The sequence below is a fragment of the Gossypium arboreum genome, chromosome 11 (assembly GCF_025698485.1).
Source record: "Gossypium arboreum isolate Shixiya-1 chromosome 11, ASM2569848v2, whole genome shotgun sequence".
Taxonomy (NCBI): Eukaryota; Viridiplantae; Streptophyta; class Magnoliopsida; order Malvales; family Malvaceae; genus Gossypium; species Gossypium arboreum.
In genome coordinates this window covers 25,743,689-25,752,064 of record NC_069080.1, presented here as the reverse complement: position 1 = coordinate 25,752,064, position 8,376 = coordinate 25,743,689, and the positions used below count along the sequence as shown (strand labels likewise).

Genomic DNA, 8,376 nt, shown 5'->3' with positions numbered 1-8,376 from the left:
TACACATAGGAAAAATTTTAAAATTTTGTAAAAAATTCTCTAAGTTTTTGGTTTAGTCCTGATTTGTTTCTAATGTCTATTTTTGGGCCTCGAGGGCTCATACAAGGGACAATATGAGTGGTTTATAATTATTTTCTGATATGTATGTTAAATGATATGAAATGTTCGTATTTGATTTGAAAAGTCCAATAATGTTCCATAACCCTGTTTCGTCGATAGATAAGGGTTAGATGTGTTACACTATGTCATAAGGGAAATAAAATTTTAATTAATATTTTTAAAAATGAACATAATTATTGATAAAAGTGTATAATACAGTAATTTTAAAAAAAGTATATGTAGATATCTGTTCTTGGGGAATTCAGTCGAGTTTTTTAGATTTAATAAGCGAGTTGAGGGTTTTATTGTGTAATAAAAATAAAAGGTTTAATTATATATATAAATGTGACACTTGTCACATCTTTAATTTGTTTGTGTAGTCTAAAAACTGTAGCGTATCAAATACTTAACTTAACCTTTTTAAAAGTTTTATTTTGTTAAAGTTTTTTAAACTTATTAAATTACCTTTATATTTTATTTTCATTAGTATATAATGTTATTTTAAATTGTTTGTTTTTACATTTTGTTGGTGTTGAGTTAACTTGTAACATAAAGTTTAATATTAATATAAATTAGAAAAACATTTAAAATTTATTAAATTCCTTTTATATCCTATTTTCATGAGTTTGTAATGTTTTAACTTGATTTTTTTATATTTCATTAACTTAATTAGTGTCTGATTAACTCATAATATAACTCAATAAGAAGTTTAATATTACTATAGATATATTGACAATCTTTAACCAACATGGTTAAGGGTAGGCAAGAGCCTTGACCTCATAAATAGTAGTAAATTATAGTTAGATCCTCAACAAATTATAAAATTATAAGTTAATATATCAAAAAATTATAATTTAATTCTATATGTAAAAAGAATTTAAGTTTGCCCTTCCTTCTACACCATGAATTAATCACGAAAATAAACGCTATTAAAATTCAATCTCCAATGCTAGATTAAATTATTAATATTTATTTTAAGACCCTTAAAATTTGTATTTATCCATTAGAAGTTTTACCTCATTAATCAGATTTCACAATTCATGGTGTATAACTCTTACATTGTTATTGTATTAAATATCAATTCTTAAAATAAAATAATTGATATAAATTGGTCATGCAATGGTCAGCATGGTCTCATCAGGGTGTGAGCTGCTGGGTCCATGGCTTGTCTAGCATGCACTGGGCACCATGGCTCCTTATGGCCATGCCTTGCAATTGTCTTTATGGACATTCATCTTTTTCTTGGTTACCCTTCTCATCCCATGTCCTCTTAGTGCCACACATCAATATCACCAAATTAACCTACAAACAATTACAACTTCTACATCCAAATTTCCTTCAATTCATTACTAGATAATTACTCTTTTATCATAATTAAGAGATAATTAATGACTTTTTTTTCTCAACAAAGTCCTGAAAGGTACATATTACATTATTTGTTGGCTTTTCTAGATGTGAGACTGTATCCAAATGATTCTTTTCCTTAAGGCCTTACCATAGTATAGCATCATTGTGTACGATTTTGCTAAGTGGGAGCGTATTATATAAAAATATAAACTCAAACCCAGAGAAATTGAGTCATGAAAAATAAATCTTGGGAAACCAAACTTTGAGAAATAGACATTTCAATGAAAGATGATATATCAGCTTTTTTTTTGGCAATACATCTGGCCAATAGCACTATACCAATGGTTTTTTTATTTTTGGAAAAAAGTTTCAACAGGAATGATAAACCACTTTAGTCATCAAATGATTATAATACAATATGTCCATTATATGAAACATAGTTGTGTTTTGATAATTATGTATCATACCAAAGTAATTTGCGTTGAAACCCAAAAGACCATCACACTTCATTCTTTGCTAGGATAAGGAATTCGAAGTCTCTTAGCATCTCGCTACTTGAGAGAGGAGGCGAAGGGACCTAACAAATGTCCTTACTAAAACAACACGTGTTATTTTTTAAATTTGATATAATAATAAATTTAAATCTTAATTTTATTTTATATTTTTTTACTCCAACCTATGTTTAGATTTAGGGGTGAATCTTGGGGCCAAAATTTTGTGGTCCTAATAATTTTTTTAAAAAAATTTAATAATTTAATGAGAATTATATTAAAATTTAAACGTAAAATCAAAATCTTCCAAAATTTGTGGAGAGGACCAAGGCTCCCTAAGTCACCATAACGAGCTGCCTCTATTTAGACCAAATGCACTCTTAAACTTATAATTTTTACTCAAATTGAACAAATTAAATAAAATTAAAATAAAAAAGGTAAATAGCTATTAAATGTCAAGTTATTACCTATTCATCAAATGCCCATATTTCTCATTTGAATCACAGTTAAAAAAATAATAATGCAAGTAAAACAACCATAAGTAATGTTTTGAAAAGCTAAGAAGAAGCTATTTGAGTCGTATGCTGACAATCATGCCTAAATATGTTAGGATTCTATCTAAATAATCATCATTATTTGGCTAACGTCATCTTTGGATGTTGAAATCAATTTATTTTACCTCGCCCTTTCAGTATTGCCTTATTTTCAGTTTACCAGAAATGGAGAATTTTTGTTCTTTAAATTCTTGTGGTTGTTCTAATTAATTTTTCTTTATGCATTTCTTTTTCTATTTAGCCGCATTGCTGCTTCAACGTTCCGTTCAAGTGCAGGTTTACGAGTTTCTCTCTCAAAGGAGGTTTCTTTTAGTTTCCAAATTCTTCCTTTTACGAGTTAAGTAAGGATTTATCCTAAAATGAAGCATTGTAGGTAAAAATGGTGTATATGTTTGAGCAGGCAACAAGATCAACTTGATGGTGCATCGGTTCAAGTCGAACAAAGTGCTTCACATGCTTTTGGGTAAAAGCTTAGGAGAGTGAATGGAGAAAAGGATACTAATGGAAGAAATTATTGATTGCAAAGCTTTTAAATAATGTCAAGAATTAGCTATGGAGAAAGGAATTTATTTTCTTTTATATTTTTGGATAGAAGAATAATGATAAAGGAAGGAGAAGATTTTTTCTTTTTAAAGCTTGTTGGATTTTTTATTTGTTTTTGTTGCTACTTTAAGTTGATTATTTGCTCAAAATGAAAATTTTAATGGAAGTGCTAGTGTCATGAAGCTAGATCTTTAGTCTCGCAATTCATGCGGCCTTAGGTGATTCTTTGTTTCAGATGTGCCTAAGTCAGCTTAACCCCCAACAATTGAGGGTTCTTGCAAAATTCCTCCAATGCACCAATTTATATAGTGAAAGCAACACAAGCCAAAAGAGTACTCAAAAGAACAAAATAGCCATAAAAAAAAAAACAATGCACGAGAGGTGTTTGAGTAAATGCTCTCACTTTAGTGTTCACAACTAAAGAATGAAATACAATAGATGATTTACAACTAAAAGGAAGGATATTTATTTATAGTTGAGCTCCCCCAAAACGGACAGTATATATCGAATTACATCGACGGACGAGAAAAAGCCTATCCCTACAATTAAGGGATTTACAAGATTCACATAATAAAATCATATATAATCTTAGTAGATATTAATCTCATCAATCTTATAAGATTAGTTTCTCCATTTACCAAGGTAGCCTAACTTTCCATATCAGCATCATTGGGCCTCCCGGGCTTCAAATAGATAGGCTTCTTCATCAGTTATTTGAATCAAGCTAGTTATCGTAGGTCAAATGATCCCTATCTAAACGATAGACTTTCATGGGATACATTTTGTGCGATAGTTACGGACTTTTCACTTTGGCCTGTGATAGTCTCCCTCATTCATTCTCGTAACGCCCTCGTTACACTCTCGAAATGGCATTGACTTGATTCACCTCGAAACTTTCTCAACTCCTTATCTTTTTCCTAATTAGTTTCACTATAGGGTCATCCCACCCCTGTGAACTTTTGCCTCGGCTTCCATTGCCTCTTAGCTCGACCCATTCCACTCATTGGTACATTTTGCTCGCAAGAAGCCATCAGTTTTACTTGCCCACATTGTGACTTGTCTCGATCTGGATCTGCTTGATCCACACAATTGGACATCTATATGCCCATTTTGAACACCAGGTTGACCTTGAGTTTTCCCAACAACTTTAGTCTATACGCCACTCGACTTCCCCGCTTTAGAACTTTGAAAGGGACTTTATGTTATCGCCAAGCTAACAATTCAAAATGTAAAACACTTCCAAAGCATTCGAAATGTACTTTACTCGCAGCATTTACTCACCCCGATTGTCCAGTTTGTATGTAACAACCTGTTTTTAGTCAAATTGGAACAGTGATTTTGGAACCACAAATCTGAGGTCAAAATATTTATTTTATTATTGTTTTAATGTCTACAGCATGATAGTACAATTTTGTGAAAATTTTGTTAAGAAATTTTATCATTTGAATGGTCAATTTGATAAACAGGACTAAATCGCATAAAGTGTAAAACTTGAGTTCTATTAGCTAAAGGTGTCTAATAGCTATAGAACATTAATGTGGAGGTCCTTATGTCCTAATTAGACCATTTTTAATATGAGTGGACAAATATGGACATCTTTTTAATGGTTTTAAAGGATTTATAATAAGGTTAATATTGTAAATTAATAAATTGGTTAAAGTAAAAATAAGTAAATTAAACATACCATCTTTTTCAATGGTTTCTTTGACCAAAATTGAAGAACAAAAGACACTATTTTAGAGCTCATCCATTCAACTACAACATTTGCTTGCATGTAAGTTCATTTTTGTCCAGTTTTTAATTATTTCTATGTTTTAGAGATCGTTGCAGCTTAATCTAGCTAGCCCAATGACTAATTTGCAAAATTTTTAAAGGTTTAGGGTTTTTCCATTGATGAATATGTGTTTATTTTGATGTTTGATGGTAGAAAATGCATGGTTTTTGTTAGATAAACAACATTTATTAAGTCATATTTTATAGAATTTCCAATTAGGGATTACATTGTGAAATGTGTAAATTTTGTGGTTAAATTGTGAAATAAATGAAAAATATGGGCTGCTATGGGGTTAAACGAAAATATTCTAGCATGGGTAGAGACCTAATTGCATGAATTTGTGTTTTTATGAGATAAGGACTAAATTCTAAAAATGTTAAAATATTAGGGGCAAAAGTGTAAATTTTCCATAATATGCATTGTGGGCTAAATTGAATAGAATGATAATTAAATAAGTTAATTTTGATTACATATAGATCAAGAAAAGCGAAATTCAGATTTAGATCGAAGGAAAAATAAAGTGTTGGATTAATCGACTCTTTTCATCATTTTCGCATTCGAGGTAAGTTCACATGTTAATGAGCATTAATATAATTGTGTTTTAAGTGCTTTAATATTGAATAAATTATGAATACAACATTGCAGACATATTCGATGACGATTCGGCAAAAGTGAAATCCCGATTGAACCTTAGGAATAGATTAGGATACGAATGACATGTCATTAGTGGTTATGTGATTTGGGTGCTGGTTCGTACGTCCTACCGGTAGCTGAGTTATTCGGCATGCGTTGCAGGTTCTCATCAGCTTATGTGAGCAGCACCGTGTAGTTACGTCATGACCGTCAGCTTGTGTGAGCAGACCCGTTGATAGCTCGAGAGTAAGTATTACGTGTGATATGAGATTAAGATAGCTTCGGCTATGTATTAGCACTTAGGGTGCGAGATTCCTGAGTATCTGATAGTATTCCAAATGGTTCAACGGGTATATCGAAGATATGAAATGGTGAGAAATAGATACGTATCAGTACAGGTATGTACGGAAACTATACGAGCATTGAAAATATGAAAGTTATGAGATCTTGATTGAATATTTGTTAACCTTATAATCACATGATTTTGAAGTATACTATGTTATATTACTTGAATAGTGATTAAATGGTGAGTTTTACTTATTAACTACACAAGCTTACTAAGCTTTATAGCTTACTCTGTTTACTTTTCCGTGTTTTATAATGAATTTCAAAGCTAGCTCGGATTGGGAGTCGTTAGAGATTGCATTACACTATCAAAATTCTATTTTGGTACTTTTGAGCCTATGTTTTAGTTATATGGCATGTGTAGGAATTATGGTTGTAAGGCCCAATTTTGGCCCAGGCTTGTGCAAACACAAAACAAAAAATAATAATAATAATAACAAAAAAGAATAAACACAAAAATCAAATATTAACAGTCCATTAAAATGTCCAATTACATAACCCAAATCCCAGACCCAATACAAACCCAAAACAAGCCCAAAAAAGTCTAGACCCAAGAATTCACGGCCCAGCAGGCCCGAAAAATTAAAACCCTAACAGAAACCCTAGGGCTTCTCCCACTTTGCGCCGTAGTCAAGCCCCAGCCTCCATGCACCTTCAGCACCGTATGACAGCCACGCGCGCCTCCGTACTCCTCACGCCAAGCGCCAGCACAGCCCCGTACACGCGACACCATACTCCGTACTTGCGAAAGAAAACAAACGAAAACAGCAATAGAGCAGCAGCCAATACGAAGAACAAAAAATTTGTATTTTTCTTTTGAACATTCAGCTATAAAGCCACGAACAATCTATTGTTCCTTTTTTTTTACGAAATATACACACAGAGAATAGAAAAAAAAAATCGAAATAGCAAATGTGATTTCAAAGTTTTTCTTTTCGATCGATTTATTTCTTTTCGTTTAGTTCGCTTTTTTGGTATGGAAAACGACACCGATGAACACCCAAGTATCTCGAAAATATAGAGATTCGGGCGAGGGTCGAATGTTCGTCTCTTTTGAGTTTCTACTTTATTTTTAAAAGGAATAATGCATGATTTGAGTTTTTTTAAGAAGAAAAAGAAACGGAAAAGCTTACCTCCGTGGGCATGTACTAAATCTGGCCTGAGAACTGTCTGTCACCAAATAAAATGGTGGTTCGATGGCGGCTTGCCAAATGAAACCCTAACAAATAGGGTTAACGGCTTTGATTTTAACGGTGGGCTGTGTTTTAAGAAGAAAATTAAAAGGGGGATTAACAAAGGTCGAAATGGTGCCGTTTCAAGGGGAAGGGTCCACGCGTCAACCCATTCCAGAACCCGAACCCGTACCTTTGTGCTTCAAATGGGTTATTTGCGATATAAGCCCTTCCCCTTTTACGCTGCCTTTCAATCGGCTTATATTTGTATTTCTTTGGTTTTTAAATTCTCCCTGTAATTTGCGCGTGTTTGCACTTTGGTCCGTGTCTCCACGTTGCTTTTTAGGGTCTGGATTATTTCCAAATTTGGTCCCTACGTATTAGCACATGTTGCGCGTTGGTCCCTATTTTGGGATTTCTTCTATTTTCAAATTATCCCTCTTACTTTAATTCAATTTTAATCTAGTCTTCTATTAGTATAGCCTATTATTTTACAATATATTTAACGTTTGTACATGTGTTGATTCATTTTAATATTTGTACAATTATTTTGAATTTTTTTCTTTTTCATCTTATTATTTTCACATTGTGCATCCTATTTCTTTAAATATTTTATACATCTTTGCATATACCTCATTCTTATTAAAATTTTAATTTATAATAACTATTATTTTGAAGTTAACAATATTCTTATTTATTTTTGACAAGATCATCGTTTTAAAATTCTTTTTACATTGAATTATTTTAATACCTTATTATAAAGTTTTGTTTAAATATTTTTATATATTGATACATAAATTATTTTAATAGAGTTTTCTATTTAAAATATTTCTTGATTCATGATTCACTTAACATTTTTATGTATATATGACACTATTTTGGAAACTTCATTTTTATGTTTATAAAATTATTATTTTTAAATGCTTCTCTATATTATATTGTCTTAGTATCTTATTTAGTATCTCTTTTAAATGTTTTTAAGTATAATGGTACATATATAATTTATAAGCTAACTTAATTTTATATGCATCATTCATTTCATGCCATTTTTTTACAAATAATTATTCCTATATATATATATATGTTTGGTACGTATATCTTATCATGTATTCCACCATCTTTCATATTTTTAAGTTATTTTATAATGTCATTTTTTAAATGAATTTGTGTTGAAAATATTTCACATACTATTTGATTCAAATAATTTATTCTATAATATTTATTTCAATGATTATATATAGCCTTAGTTTTCTACCTAAATTATTTCAAATTTATCAATTCATCCACTCATATATCATATATATTATGTGTTCATTCATCTATTTTAAAATTTTCTTATACCACATTGTAGCGACGTAAAAATTTCGCTTTCGGTCACTAATTAAGGCGACTATTTGAAAATTTAAAAATCGACTTTC

At 31.0% G+C, this 8,376-nt stretch overlaps 1 long non-coding RNA gene across 1 annotated transcript; it reads right to left on the bottom strand.

The window, feature by feature from the left end:
• Positions 1–6,233: 6,233 nt before the first annotated feature.
• LOC128284010 (uncharacterized) lies at positions 6,234–7,026 on the bottom strand. The gene is made up of 2 exons (XR_008274291.1): positions 6,920–7,026; positions 6,234–6,527 (listed from the first exon to the last, which is right to left on the bottom strand). It is a non-coding gene; the product is annotated as an uncharacterized LOC128284010 (long non-coding RNA).
• Positions 7,027–8,376: the final 1,350 nt, after the last annotated feature.